This window comes from Macaca thibetana, chromosome 3 (genome assembly GCF_024542745.1).
Source record: "Macaca thibetana thibetana isolate TM-01 chromosome 3, ASM2454274v1, whole genome shotgun sequence".
Lineage (NCBI taxonomy): Eukaryota > Metazoa > Chordata > Mammalia > Primates > Cercopithecidae > Macaca > Macaca thibetana.
The window spans coordinates 40,678,667-40,699,271 of NC_065580.1; positions in this window are offsets into that span (position 1 = coordinate 40,678,667).

A 20,605-nucleotide genomic window follows, 5' to 3' on the forward strand; every position below is an offset into this window, starting at 1 on the left:
AGTAGGTGGTTTAAACAACAGAAATTTATTTTCTCACGGTTCCAATGGCTGGAAGTTAAAGACCATGGTTCCAGGATGCCTGGATTCTGGTGAGGGCTCACTTTCCGGCTTGCAGAGTGCCATTCTCCTCACTGTGTGCTCATATGGCCCTCCTCAGTTAATGCACATGGAGAGAGAAATATTACTCTTTCTCTTCTTTTCATAAGGCTACCAAGTATATTGAACCAGGATCCTACCTTTATGACCTTAATTACCTCCAAAAAGTCCTATATCCAAATATAGTCATCTTGGGGGTGGGGCTTCAGCACACCTATATGAAAACAGGTGTTACATGAATTCAAAGGTACACATATATAAAGAAAGAAAAACTATTAATATATAGATGATAATATAACATAACAGTAATTGTATAACCTACTATTTCTCTATTTGTTCCTCCATTTATAAGGAAATATCAAAATGTTAGCATTTAAACAACGTGTTAGTAATAGAGGAATTTACATTTTTTCCCAATGGACTAGAAAAGTCTCAGAGAGAGACTGATGTATGCAAGGGATTGATTTTATTTCCAATCAATATACAAGGAGAGACTAGTCAACGAACAATCTTTGAACAATGGACTATTCATATGATGATTACTCAAAAATTTGTATCTCTAGTGGAGATTTCTATCCTGAATTTTTCCAATAGAATTTGAGCTCCTTGAACATTAATATTATTATTTTTTTGAGACGGAGTCTTGCTCTGTTGCCCAGGCTGGAGTGCAGTGGTGTGATCAATATTTCTTAATTATAAGTTATTCCCATGTTTCAGAGCCCATGGTTCACTCATTATGATAATCATAACAGTTGTGGATTATAAGCAGTTTATCTGTAACACTTAAAAATAATAGTTTAGGCATCTTTTATATAGTATAAATTCTTCTAATTTTACCTAATGTCTATAATGATGGGAAACAATTAATGGGGAGGGAAAAGTTCATGTGATCTTCCACCATTTTATTGACAAGATTACATTAACTTGCTAGCAAATTCACTACAGATAAAAGCATCAATCAAGATGACCAGAATGAAGAATCTTAGGGAGGAAGTAAATCTCTATATGCACTATTTAAAGGACTGTCAATATTGCTACAGTGTCACTTCAGCACGACTCATGATTACATCCAAGGGCTGTTTCGGGGAAAAAGGGAAAAGAAGACAACGGAAACAAAGAGGTCTTTCAAAGAAGTTTCCCATAAAGGAGCACATAGAAATAGGATCGTAGCTGAAGGATGATATGGGGTAAAAATACTTTTTTAAATATGAGAGATAGGGCCGGCCATGGTGGCTCACGCCTGTAATCCCAGCACGTTGGGAGACCGAGGCCTAGTGGATCACTAGGTCAGGAGATCAAGACCATCCTGGCCAACATGGTGAGACCCAGCCTACTAAAAATACAAAAATTAGCCGTGCAGGATGGTGCGCATCTGTAATCCCAGCTACTAGGGAGGCTGAGGCAGGGTAATCACTTGAACCCAGGAGGCGGAGGCTGCAGTGGGCCGAGATTGTGCCAGTGCACTCCAGCCTGGGAGACAGAGTGAGACTCCATCTCAAAAAAATAAAATAAAAAATATATATACAAACACACACCCACACATACACACACACACATATATATATATATATACACACACACACACATACACACACATATATGTACATATATACACATGTTTGTATGAGAGATAGTACATGTATGCTGTATGCTGATACGTATGTTGTATGCTGATATGTATGCCGATAAGGATGATCAAAATAAAAAGGGGATGATGGTGGTGCTATAAAGAGAGATTGGCCAATAGATTATATTTGAGCAGGTGGTTACCTATATGCTGATTACTCATTGGCAATAGCTTGTATAACACTCATTGGCAATAAGTTGTATAACACTCTTCATTTGGCGAGCTTTATTTACTTCCTCTTAATGTTACTGGCGCATGACTTAGTAAGAGAGCTAATAATACAAAAGAAAGCTGTGTGCTTGTACCTTATTTTTTAAATTGTTTTAAATAATTTGTTATGATGAATGTTTGAATTGCTTCATCGAAGATCATTAGCACTGTCACTCGAGTATTGCATATTTTTTAAGAAATACCACTTTCTAGAACCACCAGTGTAAGTGAATGCTACAATCGTGGTATTATTATGTTATCTACCTTGAGATCTGTGTACATAGAATCTCTAAGGTGTTTGAACCACACGTCCCTAACTTGCCCCCCATTCAGTTTTACAACAGTATACTCAGTATCTTCATTCAAAAGTCTAATAAACACTTTCAGAATTAAGTTTGTCTAGACTACATTCCCTTTACCACACTCTATCCTTCTCACACCTGGCTCCTCTGACAATTTTCCTTTTCTGAAACTGACTTTCAGGCTTATAGGAAAAGTAAACATAAAAAAATAAGCTTTTGGGTTATATTCTTAACACTTAATCTTTCTCCCACAGTTCACATTAAATCTATCAGCAAATATTTTCATATCTGCTTTTAAAATATTTCAAAGACTAGATCATTGTCAGTGTTTATACTATCAACAGCTTATTAAAACCATCATCATCCCTCATTTGCACATTTAAGTATCCTCTAAATTTATCTTACAGATCTTCACTTATCCACCAGATATGTGTTCCTGAAAGTGTTAGTAATGGTCTTTTACAACACACTAGATTGTGTAAGGATTCTGCAACAACCCCTTATTACCTTTAAAAATTATTTGCAATCCATGAGATAAAGAGGGACTTTTCATTAAAAAAAAAATTACACCATCAGAGTAGTGGAGGTTTTCTTAAAAAAGATTTAAAAAACAAAGTCAAGAATGATTTTTGTACATTTGAATACATCCATAGTCAACACTTCTATAAAATAACCCAAATTTAAGACAGCCAGCAAAATCAGAGAATACATTTGTATAATAAAACAAATATCAAACTACCCAATAATTCATATATATTAATAAAAAAGATAAAACGGTCCAATAGAAAATATAGCAAAGACCAACAAATTCACAAAATATTAAACATAAATGTCTAACAAACAAAAAGAAGCTGAAGATAACTACTTCGGTGGAATAAAATCAGTGCATCAGGTATCATTTTTGTATAGATTGAAAAAAACTCTTGAAGTTCGATAATACTAAAGATCAGTGAAGGTATTGAGAAACAGCTGATAGAGCTTTAAATTTAGAACAAGGATTCAGGGTAATCTGGAATATATTTTTAAATGTATATGCTCATATAATTCATCATTTTCATTTCAAAGGAAACAGCACAAAATGCAATGTAGGAAAATGGAACAGTGAGAAATTTGCAAGTACCTCATGTTTTTGATAAGGGACAGGCTAACCAAACATATATTCATACAATTAAATATTATGTGGCAATTAAAAATATGAGAAAATCAACATGAACTAATGTGTCTATACTGCCAAGGAATATTATTGAAAGGGAAAGCAGTCAGAGAGAAAAACATAGGGTGTAATAAGCTTCCATACACCTATGTGTTTGTGTGTGTACATACACATATTTGGATATGTGCATATATATGTTGTGAGTATATATTCACAACACAATAATACATATATATTCTATGACCATACATATGGACAGTACTATACTTAAGCACAATTCTTGGAAAAATCCCAAATTAACATGTTTTTAATGAGATTAATACAAAATCATCTGTATTATCCAAATAATTGCAATGCCATTATAAAGACACATATTAACTGTTTCTGAAATATTGCACTAAAAGACTTCAAAGTTTCTTTTTTTCTTAAAACAAATAGAAAGAAGAGTGGCAAAATATTCAGTAAAATAGTCAAGTGTTGTTAGATAAAATTTTTCTGTTAATCTGTGATGTCTTGTCTTTTGATAAATTATCTCAGGAAATGTATTCATGAAAAAGGGCATATATTTCATATTCCACTGATAGAATTTACCGAGTTAGATGATAAAAATGTGAAAGAGCATAAAGTTCATTGTCTAAGAGTATAAGTAACAGCTGGTAATTATCTCTAAATGCACCTTGTAGAACTATCTTGAGATAGTCGGCCAGATATTTCTATATTAAGTACTCTGAAATAAAGTTAATAATGCAAGAGGCATCTCCATCCCTCCCTACACGAAAACTGAAAATTTCATATTACTGGAGGTTATAACTATTTCTGCCATTTCACCTTTTTACAAATAATTGAGAGACCAAACACTCTAACCACAAATTTGACCTGGCCCAAGTTATACAAACCTTAAATTTCAAATTTGGGCTGTATCTGTGTGTGAATAAAGGTTGCCACTAGTAGTCAATGGTACTATAATTTGGCATATCTTTGCAATAAATTTATCTGGAAACATCTCTAAAAAATAACCTAAAATAAAATGTTGGGGGGAGCGTATTTGCATGTAGTAAAAAACACTTTGCCTCTTCAATATGAATTTAGACGGTATTGCCTCTAAGAAATTTGTATATCTCCTTGAGTCCTTTGTGCTCTGTAGGTGTGTGTATGTTCCAAAAATAACTCACCAAAGTAGATAGTATTACAGAAGCAATGAAGAGGTCATCTTTTTATTTCCAATGGGAGAAATCATTAAGGATAACAGACTTGAGATGTCAGATTACAACTTGGCCTGTTCTGCTGGATATGACTAGTAAAATCCCAACTTGGACATTGTCATGATGTTAATTTCTAGTTGGAAAGGTCAAATATAGGAAGTTGTCTGCGAGGGCCTCTCATATCTCATGGATTTCCCTGATGGAAGACCTAAATGGTCACCCAAGTAGAGTTGGATGAAAACAGGCAGGCCAACTTGGAGAAAGAGAAGCAAGACAAGACTAGAAACTGGGTTATACCCACAGGAATCTGTGCAAAATGATAACCACATTGGGGGATAGACGGATAACTTCTCTCTCTCTCCTCTATTTTTCTTCTCCCAATTTCTCCTTTTATTTAAAAAAAAATTCCTTTAAGTTCTGGGATACATGTGCAGAATGTACAGGTCTGTTACATAGGTATACATGTACCATGGTGGTTTACTGCACCTATCAACCCAACATCTAGGTTTTAAGCCCCACATGCATTAGGTATTTGTCCTAATGCTCTCCCTCCCCTCCCTGTGAGCTCTTAACATTCAGTTTTAAGTTTTATCTCCTATATTTTTAGCCATCCATTTAATCTCAGCTCTTCAGTTAAAAACTACTGTGCATATATATCTTCCTGTTCACAATGCATAGGGGAATTAAAACATGAATTTAAGAAAAGGCAATTAATTCTGATGTTGAGTTCTGAGTAGTTTCAGCAACATCGTAATAGGAAAACATTGGAGGTAATAGCAGTGATTTGAAAGATGGCTCAAGAAAAATGTAATAACAGAAGATAAGGCCAGAGGATGCAGCTACCAAGTAGGTAATTCAGGAAGGGACAGGAGGCATTCCATTTTCTCCAAATATGCTGGAAAAGTAATAGGGATAGATGTATGTTTTATGAAACATTATAATCTATTATAAAACCAGAAACAGCCCACTTGTCTTAAACCATCAAATTGTCAAAAAACACTGTATAATGCCTACAACTAGTTTTAATTGTCATTAGACAATTCTCTAAAACAAAATATTAATTGATTCTGAATTAATAGGTAAAAATATACTTTGTGGTAGGAAAGAGACAGAGATTCTTGACGTTCTTATTTCCACCTGGTGAAAACCAGAAGGCTTGCATAATGTAGAAATACAGGGAAAAAATATAAAAGAAACATAAAATAGAAATATTTGTGTATTTCATATTATATAATGATGTGAAAAATTAGTATTTCTTGAAATGCAATACTTTTTTTTTAGTGGAAACAGCTAAGAATTTTTAGCCATGCCTACAGGTCCTGGAAGATTTTTAACAGTTCAGAATCTAAATGGCTTAAAATTTTTCTTAGAATTGTAAAGTTTGACAAAACTCACTGTGGAATGTTTCAGGTTCAGCTGTACTATTTCTGGTATATTTCTACCTCATCAAACCAATCTTCAAAACTATTTTGGATTGGCACCCATGGCCCATGAATCTGGCATAATTCTTCCTGATGGCAGTCATACTACCCTGACAGATGGGTCTGACTGCAGCCATGTTAGTGGGCAAGAATGTCCATCGATTTTAATTAAAGTTTGCAGGTTTTCTGAAATGGTAGTCATGCTGAAGTTTTTCCTACCTAATTTTAGTCTTCTATATAGCAAAATTTGCCCTAGTTTTTGCCTCTCAGTTCTCCTTTTTCACAACTTATCTATGCGCAAGCATTGAGTTTTCATGCCGACTTCTGGGTTTATATTCCTTATGTTACTTTGTTCTTATTTCTCCCCTTCAAATCCTTCCACATCATGTTCTTATTCTGTATTGACAACTCCAAAACGTTTTAGTTCTCTATCCATTCTTCCTAGTTTTGTCTCAGTGGTTGGTTATTCTTGGCCTTTCCAGTCGAGTCTCCACCATTTCTTATGTGGATTACTAGGTAATAATCTTAGTAACAGCCTCCTATGCCCCTACTCTCTCTTCTCAACATGGCAGATGGTGAGGTTCATTTAAAAGAAATAACTCACATCATGTCACCCATCTGTTGAAATACCTCCAATGTATTTGAGTGTCTCTCATAGTAAAAGCCAAATTACTTTAAAAAGCTATTAGGACATAAATGATCTGATCTGAGCTTTCTCCTTTATAACTCTCAATATTTATCTCCTATCACTCTTCCTGTTTATTTTTTTTAACGGAACTCCATGTACCTCAATCTCCTTGCTGATCCTTGAAAACGTGAAACAGGCTGTCATCTGAGAGCAGAGGACCTGTTCTTCCATTACCTGAAATGCTCTTCCCCAAATATCCATGTGATGTATTTCCTCTACATATATATCCTTCTGTATATATAGACAAAAATATATACAGATAAATACAATTTGTTATAGTGTATACATAGGTCAGTATACATATGTATATTTCCTAGTTTTGTCTGCTGAAAAGTTCTAAATGCAGTGACACCCAGGTAGCAATAAGCACAACTAGGATTATGATCATACTTACTAAGTATCATTCTCTAATAAGTGAAATCAGAACTCCCTGGATAAATCTTAGAGCTGGTGTAGGAAAAATACCAAGAAAAGCTTGGAGCAACATGCATTGTCAGAAAGTAAGGACGCACACACACATACACACACACACATACGTAGTATATAGTGTGTGCGTGTATATATATACACACATATAATATCTGTGTAGTATATTGTGTGTATATATGCATAATGCTGCAAAAGAAACCAGGAGCCACCCTAAAATAGTTTCCATTGGCCAAAGATAAAACAATGTATAAAAATAAATAATGATAGTATTGGTTTATAGCCCAAAGAATAAAATAAATACATTGTCTATGGTGATATAAATGATTGAATAAGTAAATGTGAAAGAAGGAGCAAATCTTCCTTATGAAATGATTTATTTATTTGAAAATAAATGTAAAAGGGAATGTGTGAAATAAAAAATTCATCCTTAGAACACCACAGCAATAATTACTTCAGTAAAGATCCATCAAATCATGAAACTGTAAAAAGAAACATAATGTTTAGGTAGATCTAAACTGTTTTCTCCAATATATTTGTTAATTACTCTAGTAGCGTCAACTTATGCCCACAAACCCTTTGATACTCCTCTCTAGAGCAAGTGAAGAGTAATCCCCTCCCATTTGAGTTTAGACTGCACTTAGTGACTCTCTTCTAGCAAACTAAGTAAGGAAAGGGAAAAGTAGTAACTTTACTCTGCAGAAGCCTGGCAGACACCACCTTACCCAGTGATCATGGCTAGTCATGCTGATAACATGGACTTTCTCATGTGACGTGATGACAGGGGCCCTTCACCTCTGTTATGTTCTTCCAAATTCACTGCCCCAGTATAAAAATCAGGAAACATCAGCAAACCAAAATTGAGGGACATCCTACAAAATGCTTGGCCAATACTTTTAAAAAGTGCAAGGTTACAAAAAACAAGGGCCCAACTAAGAAACTGTTACAGACCAGAGCAGATTAAGGAGACATCGTAACCAGAAGCTACATAATCTCCTAGATTACATCTCGGACAGACAAAGCACATTAGTTGAAAAACAGGAAATCAAAATAGTTTGTAGTATAAAGTATCGTAGTAAAGTTAATTTTTCATTTTGATAAATGTACCATGGATATATGTGAGATGTCAATCTTAAAAGAATCTACGTGAAAGACCTAGGGGACTTCCTGTGCTATCTTTAAAATTTTTCCATAATTTAAAGTTATTCCAAAATTTAAAAAACCTCTTTCCAGACAGAGCCAAATTTTCATTTTTTTATTTATTAAAAAACAAAATCACATTTTATTGCTTTGGAGAATTTTCACCTTCATCTAAGGCAATGTCTTATTTTACATTTCTGCATATAATCATGTTTCATAATGCCGAAATAAGTTTTAGGGACTACATTCATTATAGTAGGTTTGGATTTTTTAAATTTGTTTTTAAAGGATGGTTTAATTTATTATTACCCCTTGATTCTTCTCCCTATTCTCTCTTCCCTAAGACACCACTCTCAACCAGTCTATATGATTTCAAAATTGCACTGAAACATTTCTTTGATTAGTGCTTTATTAATGAGTTATCATGAGAAAACAGGAGAACAGGGCTTACTCCTAATTAGTGGTATGAGTTTAAGCTTGATGTCTTCTTCTGTGAACTGTTACTTAATTAGATTAGTGATTTTATACTGTCTAAGCCACTGAGCTTTTTATTCAAAGTACATATCTCTCCTCCTCCAAAATGTCTGAGGAATAATATATTCTATAAGATTCCAAAGTCTTGAAATAAGTATCATTTTGAAAATATATTCTGCTATTCATTAAGGCTATGAATTTGAGGTATCTCTAGTGCTGACGTCACCTGGCAGTAAACATTTACTGCTTAATGATGGTTTAAAGGACTTTATTTCTCCTTCTTCTGAAACAATTAGCAGTTACTTTACTCAGAACTGTGTATAAGGCCATAATGACCCAGTTCAAACCACATTTCCAGCCCAATTTCATCAACTTCTCTTGAAAAGTTTGGTCCAGCCACATATGTTTTAGCCCATTTTTCTGACATCGCCCAGGTAAGAATGTTCTTTCCCTGTTTTCTACCTTGTGAACTCCATTTTCTCTCTCAAGCTTTATTAACTTCCTAAGCACAGAGACACCTTTAATTTTGCTCCCATCAGATTTTAAAGTAGTGTTTTTTTGTTTTTGTTTTAGTTACTGTGAAACTCTACTATGAATATATTTTATTTTTGTTTACATAGCTGTATTTAACAACGAAATCTTCATTCCCTGAGATTAAAAACTGTGACTTACTTAATTTCGTGTCCTTACTCCATCTGGAATACATCAGTGCCCAGCACATCGTTTAGTATTACAGAGAGGACACGATGCCTACATATTTATTTAAAATGAAATGCTTGAACTTATGAGGAAAGAAAAAGAATATTTAAAATTGTTTATAACCTACATTGGACTCCAGATAATTTATACTCTAAAATATTTAAATGGATTAATTAAAACATTCCTCAGAGGTAACAGTTCTGTTACCAGGTGGCTTAACTTCAAAATACATTATTAAAGTTTTTTCCCCCTTTCTATTGGTTTTCAAGTAAAACCTTGAAACTGCAGAAGTCTTTTCCCTTATCCTTAAAATAGACTCCACATCCCTGCCTTTCTCCCCATGAATACTCCCTTCACATTTATTTAACTGTATTCTAGTATCTAATTACGTGCCTTCTTAGAAATTCCAGGGGCTAATCTTGAGACAGACAGACCAATCCTGGAGACCCAGCTGCAAAATTTCAGAGATTACTTCAAAGTAACAACCCAGCCATACTTGAGACAATGCCATCCCGCAATCCGGGTGGACTGGGACCCAAGATAGCTACGGGAAAAAGACACACAGACATTGTACTCAGCACATGTATTGCATGCCTTCCTTATCAAATTTTCTCTTCTTAAACCCTTGCCTTCCCACCAGAAATTGAAGCGGTTGCTTTGGGTAGGAAACCAGCCACTTCCTCATTTCTAGTTTTGGTTAATAAAAACACTTTCTTTCTAACAGAGCTTGCTCTTTCACATTGGACTCTGCCAGCCATGAGCATCCTGACTGACCCATGTCAGTCACATTTCTACTCACTACTTTACTTTTACACCTTTAGTGATGCTCCATACAAGATAAACTATTTTGTGTAAGTTTTGAATAAAAAGTGCTTATAATATCATTGCTCATTTAAATATTCATGCAATGCATATTTATAAGTATAATGGAAGAGGAGCTAAACTAGTGTCCATGAGTGGAAACTTCCTTAATAAATGGTAAAAACAGTCAACCTAAACCAGATCTACAGCATCAATATACATTAGAATTGTCAGGATGGAACATAGAACCATATTACATTATCTTAAGCAAGAGACATACACGCTCAATTAAGATACAAAGAAGTTGAAATAAAGTCAACAGTTTTTCAAGAGGAATATTTTTTCAAGATTATCAGAGGAAAAATTTTAACTTCCTTATGAAACGAAATATCACCTATGCATAAAATAGGAATCTTTCCACTTATTATTTTCTTGAAAATTGCCATGTGTGAAAAGTAAATTACTATGAACTTTTAGTTCCAGCCAACATGGCATAGGCTCATTCCTCCCAGCTACTCCCTCTTACAATTAAAAAACTCTGGACAAAACAACAATCTAAGATACAAAGACTTTGAATGGTGGAAAGAAGAAGGCAGCCTTCCTCAGGACACCAGGACTTGCAGAATGACCTGAGAGCAAGTTCGATGGTTTCCATGTTGACTCCCATATACCCCAGCCAGAGTGCTGCTAACGTCTCCAACCTAAAACCACTAACAGGCACAGGTTTAAAAATAATTTAAAAAAACAAAAGCACCAAAGAAAGTCTGTTTCCTCTAGCTAAGGAAAAATGGTGACCTAACAATGGAAAATCTTCTTAGCCCATTCCCAGTATGGGAAATAAGTACATATAAAGGTATTCAACTCCTCCAACTCTAGCCATAACCAAAAGAAATTGATACTCCCTGGTCCTGTCTTCCTTCACCTTTTCACCCTCACCTCCCCCTAGTTTCAGCAGATATGAACAGGAAGCTCATCATAAACCTATCTCTTGTTGCAGAAGCAAAAACTAGCTGCCCATTTGTATCAGAGAGGCTGAGCAGGAAGCTAATCTTCCCACATCTGCTGGAATCATACAGTGGTATTATTACTCAATCAGGACAGTGTCAGCAGGATTCAGTGGGAAGATTAGTCTCCACCCTCACCCAGCATCAAGGAGAATGAACAAGGTAGTGACAATTACCTTGGGCTAGTCAGCATTTCACATCCTGGTATAAGCAGGACCCAGTGGGAAGCTGATCTTCCACACACCAGCAGCAAATCCATTGAATGGGGTAATGCAAAGCAAGGCTAGTCAGTACTCTAGTTCCTACACCCCACGCCTGAAAATGTGGCCCAATGAGAAGGTGAGCCTCTTCCACCAACTGGAAACAAATAGATGTAATGAGGCAGTTTGAGATGGAACAGGATGGTATTCTGTGCCCACCCCCAAGAGTCACTCGGACCCAAAACGGAGCTGAGCTTTAACCTCCATCCAGCAATCAAGGAAGTAGAATAAGGTGGTGGGAGGCTTAACTCTCAAAAGTCAACAGTAAATACAACAACAAACAATCCAATTAGAAAATGGGCAAAAGATGCCATCATATGTTTCATCACAGAGGATATAAGATGGGCAATAAGGACATAAAAAGGTATTCAACATCGTTAGACATACAGAATGCAAATCAAATATACACACTTATGAGAATAGCTAAAATAGAAACACCAAATACTGGCGAGGATGCAGAGGATCACTGATACATTGAAGGTGGGAATATAAAATAGCACAGCTACTCTAACAGCTTCTTATAGTACTAAACATGCTCTTACCACATATCCCAGAAATTGTACTACTGGAAGGAAAAAAAGCTCCATTTATTTCAGCAAAATGAAAAGTTTTTACACAAAATCCTGTGCACAAATGTTTGTCACAGTTTTATTTGTAATAAACTCCAAACTGGAAACAACCCAATGCCCTTTAAAAGGTGAATTGTTAAACAAAATGTGACATCCATGCCACGGAATACAACTCAGTAATAAAAAAGGAACACTATTAATACATAAAACAACTTGGGTGGATCTCAAGAGAGTTATGCTGAGTAAAATTAAAAGCCAGTCCCAAACATTACATAATGTAGGATTCCAATTTTATAATAATTTTGGAATGACAAAATTCTAGAAAAGAGGACAAATTAGTCATTTTCAGTGTTTATGGAGGTGTGGACAGGAGGGAGGTGGGTGTGGTTATAAAAGGGTAGTAAGGGATTGTGGTGATGAAATCATTTGTATCTTGACTGCATTGGTTGTTACAAACCCACACATGATAAATTTGCATATAACTAAATATGTACATACACACACACACGCACTTGTGTGCATGTAAAACTTGAAAAACCTAAATAAGGTTGAAGATATGTATCAATGTGAATTTTCTGGTTGTTTTTTACATAAACAAATGTTTTTATTTACAAAAAAAGTTTTTATTTATTACATAAATACTATAATTATGTAATACTGCTGATACCATTGTAGAACTAATTTAAGGGCATATGGAATCTCTCTAATTTCTTAAGCTGCATGTGAATCTACAATTATCTTATAAATGTTTCTTTAAAGTAAATTGTGAAGTATTTGAAGTCAGTGCAACTCAGTAAAGAATACTGCTTTGTTTTGCTTAGCAGTAGCACTCTATATTTCTGCTAGAAAAGGGATGTTTTCTGAAACGTTAAATCATAAGCCATGCCTGGAATTATCACCTTTGTCCTGCAATATGCTTTGAAATATTTTCATGAATTCAGAGTTACACAAGCTGGTAGTATAAGGCCCACCACTGCTGAGAGAAGAAAATACTTTTAATAAACACACACAGTTCGTCGAATCTAGTAAAAGATCAGTCCTGATATAATCCTTGTACAGAATTTCATCAGTGTGAGAAATGCTAAATATTAACAGTCTTTTAAAAAATCTATGCATGCTTATAAAAAGTAACACACAGGCACATTCACAAATACACACACACAGATATGATGTTACAATGTTCCACTAAGCACTAGTAACCATGTACTTTGTATTTTGTAACCATTTTGATACAGGGTGAATATTTTCTAAAAAATAAATGTGAGTTTTTTAGGAAATGTGTATTTTAATGTTCTATTAAGAGACACATTCTGAGTAAATGATAAGTATTTTTCAAAGCATTGGGACGTTTCCAATGGGCTGAAAATATAAAACCTAACATTATTGTAAAGTAAGAAATAAAAATTTATTTAGAAAATGTAGGATAGGCGTGGTGACTCACGCCTGGAATTCTGGCACTTTGAGAAGTCAGAACTCCCAAGGATTACTTGAGCCCAGGAGTTCAAGTCTGCAGTGAGCCATGATTGCGCCACTGCACTTCAGCCTGAGTGGCAGAGCAAGACCCTGTCTCTTAAAAGACAAAAAATAAATAAAATATAAATTTTAATTTCCAATGAAGGAATACATTCTGACAAAGCAATCTCTTGGGAACCTAAAACATGCAATGATATAAAAGCAAAGTATATTGTTGTTTGCAGTGAAAATAGTTGTTAGCTTTTTGTATCATTCTTATCAAGGTTAAAACAGGAAATACCTGAATGATACATCAAGCAGTACATGTTAAACTAAGGACAGGACAGCATTAAAGAACATGGTGACCCCTAAAGAGAGATGATTGATTGATAGATCGTATTTCAAAAGTCTTGATACTTGAGGTCAAGGAATGAAGATAAAAACTAGCTGAAATTTTTCAAAAATAAAGTAAAAGGTGACATCACATCAGAGCCACAGTGAAAATTACGGATGGAGAAACAACCTAAAAAGAAACTCTAAATTAAAATTAAAAACTGTCAGGGGCCAGGTGAGGTGGCCCACGCCTGTAATCCCAGCACTTTGGGAGGCCGAGACTTGTGGTCAGCTGAAGTCAGGAGTTTGAGACCAGCCTAGCCAACATGATGAAACCCCTGTCTACTAAAAATCAAAAAATTAGCTGGGAGTGGTGGTGGACACCTGTAATCCCAGCTACTCAGGCGGTTGAGGTATGAGTATCTCTTAAACCTGAGAGGTGGAGGTTGCAGTGAGCCGAGATTGCACCATTGCACTCCAGCCTAGGCAACAAAAGTGAAACTCCATCTCAAAAAAACAAAACAAAACAAAACAAAAAACTGTCAGGGGCAAAAATACTTGACAGCATAGTTAGTTATTACATAAAACTTCATTCCCCATGGCCCTGATGACATCAAGACAAAACCAAAAGACCCTAGGCTGAACCAGGAAAGGAAGTGTAATAACTTTATTGGATTGGACTGCCTTAGCATTAGTGAGTGTGGGAGAAGTGAGAGGAACTTGTACGTTAGTGAATATAATGACAAGTGCATTTTTTGAAGAGAGCTCTTTGTTCTGTTCAGTTTAAATGGAATCTGTAAAAAAGGGAAAATGGGATGTTATAAAGTTACCTTTCTCAATATCCTTGCAGGTGAAAGGGATTTCTGAATCATATCAATAAAATATTTAAATAGAGACATTGAAAATTTGTGTTTGGACATAAATTTGAAAATAAAAATCATACTTTAATACCTATTTTTATCTTTACTATTCTAAAGAAACTGTAGGCTTAAGATCTGGTGGGCAAGTCAAATTTATGAACAGTTAAGAACATTGAAAAATTGTGACCAGGAATATAAATAGAATGTTAGAATGTCTTTCCACTGTGAAAATGAAGCTTTATAGAACTTGTAGACATGGCAAAAATTCTATTTCTCAAAATAAGAAAGAGAAGCAGACAAAAAGGCTAGTCATAGGTCAATTGTCTTGATAGATCTGGTCAGATTGTGAAAGGGGCTCAGGCACTGAAAGGATAAATTACTTTCTACCTGCCTGAAAAAGGCCAAGGAAAAAAAGCATCTTTGGGGCTGAAAACTAACAGAACATTGTAGCTGTCTTGTGGAAATTTTTAATATCCAGGACAGCCACATTAGTTACTTCGAAGAAAACATGTAGATTATGAGGAGGATGTGGTTGTCTCATTGTTAGTAAAAAGATAGAGGTGACTTATTTAGTATATTAGGGTAAATGTGCTTCTAATTTTAGTCTATTACTAAATATTTGGATTTGATTTGCTTGGGGAAAAATGATTCCTGCAAAAAAATCTTAAATCTTTCAACAAAACATATATACATATATATATATATATATATATATATATATAATATCCCTACCCTCAGGATGTTTTATCTGGATATTAGTATTAGCCTAATGTAAAAAAAATTAAATTAAAAACAGTAACAAACATATAATTATGTGCTTCATTTATTTGTAGGTGCATTGTCCTACAGCAGTGATCTTTAAATTTGAGCATGCTTGACAGAACACAGATTTTGAAACCCACCCCAGAGTATCTGGAAATAAGTCTCAGGCAGAGCCCAACACTTTCCATTTTTCATGATTTCCCAGATGATGTTAATGTTGCTAATCTAAGGACTACACTTTGAGAACCGCTACCCTAGAAGAATTCAGAAGAGGAAAGTTATCATTGTTGCCCAGAATAACTGAGCATGTTTTGCAGAGTGATAAATACAGGTTTAATTGTTATCAGCATATAATTTGTATTCAGGCAGTAAATGGTAAATTCAACAGTTATTTTTGTTACTGTTTTTTCCCCTTCTGCTCCTTTCCTTTGCCTTCTTATTTTCTTTTCTTCTTCTTTGGGCTGAGAACAAATTGTCTCGTAAATCCTTCATTATAATCTTAATTTTTTCCTAAGAAATCGTGTGTGTGTGTGTGTGTTAGTCATTTAAACTGGTACATTCCTGTCTGGTGCTGACCAGTTTCTCAGTGACATTTTCCAGGCTGCATGTATAACTTGCCAAACATAGTTGTCTCTCCAGTAAACCAATCAGTCTGTTTCCACTGACCACAGCAAACTTCATTATTGAAGCAAGGGAGACCAAATTGGGCGGCTATAATGAATGCCATACATAGATAAACTCTGCAGTGTCAGCAATGTTTGCTCAATATTTCTGAATGCAAAAGCAATTTAAATAGTGAAATGTCAGGATAAAGATATAATAGGATGTAGGGACATAAGGCCGGATTTTCTTTTTACAGTACTCAATGGAAAATTTTACCCACAGGAACTTTTCTTTAACTCCAATAAACTTACTTTTATTTTTGAGATACATGAATTGTGGGGTTTTTTTTTTTTTTTTGGTTGGTTATTTTTCCAATCAAAAGGTATCATATTTTATATAAAAATGCAGTGTTATTGTGTTTCCTCTCTTCAAATTATATCTTTGGCACTCTATCTGGAAAAGAGAGAGGGGCAAGAGATTTATTATTTTTAAAATAGCTAAAATCTGTTTTTAAAATGACATAATGTACTTTATGATGCATGTGCCAACATATTTATATTAAGCATTAAAGTATAATCACAGCATTTTTACAGGAAGATGCTGATTGTATATGTTTTCTATATCACTCACATAAGCATCTTTCTATGAGTGACAAATTGAAATCTTTAAACTCAGGTTTCTCCTGGTTACCAGTTTATTTTATTGAAAAATTAAATCGCCTCCATTTTAACCTGCACATGCTGACCAAAGAGAAATGTAAAGTAATGATATATTTTTTTAACTATAAATCCAAACAGAATTTATCCACATCATTTATATGGATGTAATATCTACCTATCTCTTTTTATTCCGATTCAATATTATAGCAATTTCTTTTAAATAAAATGTAATCTTTATAGTTAATGCCACCCACCTGTGACCTAATTAATATATAACTATTGGGTAGATACATACCATGAAGAATTCAATAACTGACTAGTTTATTTTAGTTTTACTTTATAGTAAATTAAGACATTTTAACTTTTTGGTTGCTAAAGCAATGTGCATAAGTAAATGTAGAAACTCAGAATCATTTAAAAATAATTACAATAAAATATAGGTAAATGGAAGGTTTTATCTGAAGAAACAATAAGTTAAGTTGCATACAACTTGGTTAAAATGCTCCATAGCATCCAGCCTTTAATATTTTAAATATGTCAATTAAAAACAAAAGCCTTTTTTAAAGTAGGAGAAACTTACAGTAACTTGAGAATAAAAGTAAGAGCAAGCATTTCAAGTAAATAAAAATGACAAACTTATTGATGTCTAATGCAACCCATCACACCCCATGCTAAGATGAATCAGTCCTCAATCTAGTATTTTTAAACACGGTCAGAGATGTCATATCTAGTTTTTGAATAGTTATTTCACAATTTTGTTTTATTCTCATGACTTTTGCAACCACATATATGCTAGATTTTAATTTTTCTAAATTATAATCAATTCTTAATACTAACACCAAAGTGAGTAGGTAGATTCTAATCAAGGACTCCCTTATTAATGTCAGAATCTCAAATATCTATGGAAATGCTTTTTGTGTCATACAAATTAATGGTCAAAACAATTACTTTTTATTGAACATTTGAGGACACATACTCATTCTCACTGCTGTTTTAATTAATCCTGGCTTCAAATCCTATAAATTATGCTAATATTTTAAAAAACAACATACGGATCACCTGCACAATCTTGGATCTGAAAGCCTGCCTACCTGGTCCAGAAAGAATTCATTGTCTTATGTCTGTAGCTATTTTTTGATCAAGAAAGCCATTAAACTTGACTTCATATCACCAAATAGGAAGAACAGCAGCACAATTAATAATGTGCTAATATTCATAAACTGAATTAATTAAATGATTTGTGTAAGGGGTCTCATCCATGTTTTTGTTTGTACTTTGCACGAAGTGTTGGGTACATTGACATTATTTTTCAGATTAGGAAATGAAGCCCAATAACTTTAAATGAAAGAACTTTAAATGAAATAACTAATACAGACTTGTGGAATATTGAAATATTGTTGAAATGTATTGGAGAAAGTCTTAGTGATCATTTAGTTCAACTGCCCGTTGTTAGAGGTCGTGGATTCAAGTCTTGAACCAGAATAAGTTATCTAAATATCTCTAAGCCTTAATTGCCCATCTGTAAAATTGAATAAGTATGCCAAATTCTTAGCAAACTGATAACGATATGTGAGAAGCAAAAGTGGTTGGTGATCTGCCTATGATTTTTATTTTAATGCAAGTAGGTATCTAGGCATCCCAACAATTTAAAGTAACCTTTTTGGAAAATATTTGCATATTACGCATTTTTGCATAAGTAGTAAAAACACATGGTACAGAATTCTAAAGGAAAATTTAAAAAGGAAAAGAGTGAAAGGTAAATGTCCCCCATATTCCTTTTCTCCAAGATTAATTTAAACCATTTGTTTTAGAAACTTTTTTTTGTTTTATTATAACAAACCATTTGTTTTAGAAACGTAATTTTTTATTAAAGAAATTGTTTCTTGGCGGAGCGCAGTGGCTCACACCAGCAATCCCAGCACTTTGGGAGACCGAGGTGAGTGGATTACTTGAGATCAAGAGTTCGAGATCACCCTGGCCAATATGGGGAAACCCCCATTTCTACTAAAAATACAAAAATTAGCGGGACGTGGTGGCACACACCTGTAATCCCAGCTACTACTGAGGCTGAGGCAGAAGAATCTCTTGAACCCGGGAAGCAGAGGTGGCAGTAAGTTGAGCTCGCTCCACTGCCCTCCAGCCTGAGCTACAGTGAGAGAATAAGAAACAAAGAAGAAATTATTTCTCAGACACACACAACCTTCACTGCACACCTAATCAGAATCATCAGTGTTCTCCCTGCCCATGCATTCATTCAGGAGAGAAGAAGGGTTCTGATGAGATACTTTAAACAATCTGATCTGTATTGGCTGCCCTGGAGCACAGCAATCATTCTCCATCATTACCATTTGGATTCCTTCCCTTTCCCTCATGTGTTTGCCCCCCCTTTCTTCGTTTTCTGGTTTGTACTCTTTTTGAGTAAAACACATACTTCAACAGTGTAGGGAGAAAGAGCATGTAGGAAGTAAATTTTTGACATTTCATAATCTCTGAAAACATCTTTCTTTTTCACTTTCACTTGGCTGGCACACACACACACACACAAAATTCCATTGGAAATCAATTTCCTCCAGACTTTGAAAAGTTTTGCTTACAGTATACTTAATAGAATCTTCTGGCTTTCAGTGTTGCTCATAAGTTATATTTTCAAATCCTAAATTTGAAATATTCTAAATTTTTCCACAATATGCTTTAAAGAAAATATATATATATATATATTTTTTTTTGAGACAGAGTCTCGATCTGTCGCCCAGGCTGGAGTGCAGTGGCGCGATCTCCACTCACTGCAAGCTCCGCCTCCCGGGTTCACGCCATTCTCCTGCCTCAGCCTCCCGAGTACCTGGGACTACAGGCGCCCACCACCACGCCCAGCTAATTTTTGTATTTTTAGTAGAGACGGGGTTTCACCGTGTTAGTCAGGATGGTCTCGATCTCCTGACCTCGTGATCCACCCGTCTCGGCCTCCCAAAGTGCTGTGATTACAGGCGTGAGCCACCGCGCCCAGCCAAGAAAATATATTTTTAAATGGCATCAACTGTTTCTCAATAGGCAACTCACCATGAAATATATAAATAAATAAGGAAGCTCAGAACGCCCCAGCCTCACCAGGCACTCAGAGCTTTTGCTTGTAACCTTGTTCCAACACTCCTACACAGGAGCACAGAAGTGTTGGGGAAAAATAATTAAAAACAAAATATTTTTCTAGCCCAGATAACTTCTCCACAAAGACAAAAGAGAGAGAAAAAAAGAAGTTTATTATTGAATAATAAAACCATAATATGTGTGCATCAGAGGCAATCCGCTCATAGATTTTATATCGTCTTCCTTTCAGATAGGTAATCAGAGACGACCCAGCGCATGCATAGTCTCAGGATAAACAATGACTGGCCATGAAGTAAGAGGACTTGACAGCACCATTTGTCACACATAGTTTATCCTAAATTCACTTGGTAATTGTGGTGACCATCTGTGTTAGCTAAATGATTTATTCAAAGGAAAAAATAAGCTTCTCATGTCTTCACGACAGGAAGTAGTTTTGCCACTTGGAGCAGGGCGTCTGCCCAAATTCAGCTCCAATGGAAATAGGGATGCCTTTCTTGATGATTACGGTTGGAAGAGAGGCAGAAAGGTGACAATAGGCTTATTTAGCTTTTAAAAATATTTGCATACATTTCAAAGAGACAGAGAACTTACAATTACAAGTTTTCTAAAATACATGCAGAAGGAGTAGGGGTGTCTTTTTACTTCTTTTAAACAGGGAGAATTAAGTTGTTTTAATCTGAATTTGCCCTTACACAAACAATAGTTTTCAGACATCTGAGGAAAGCTTCATAAATGAAAGATAGAATGCCATGGAAGAAAAAA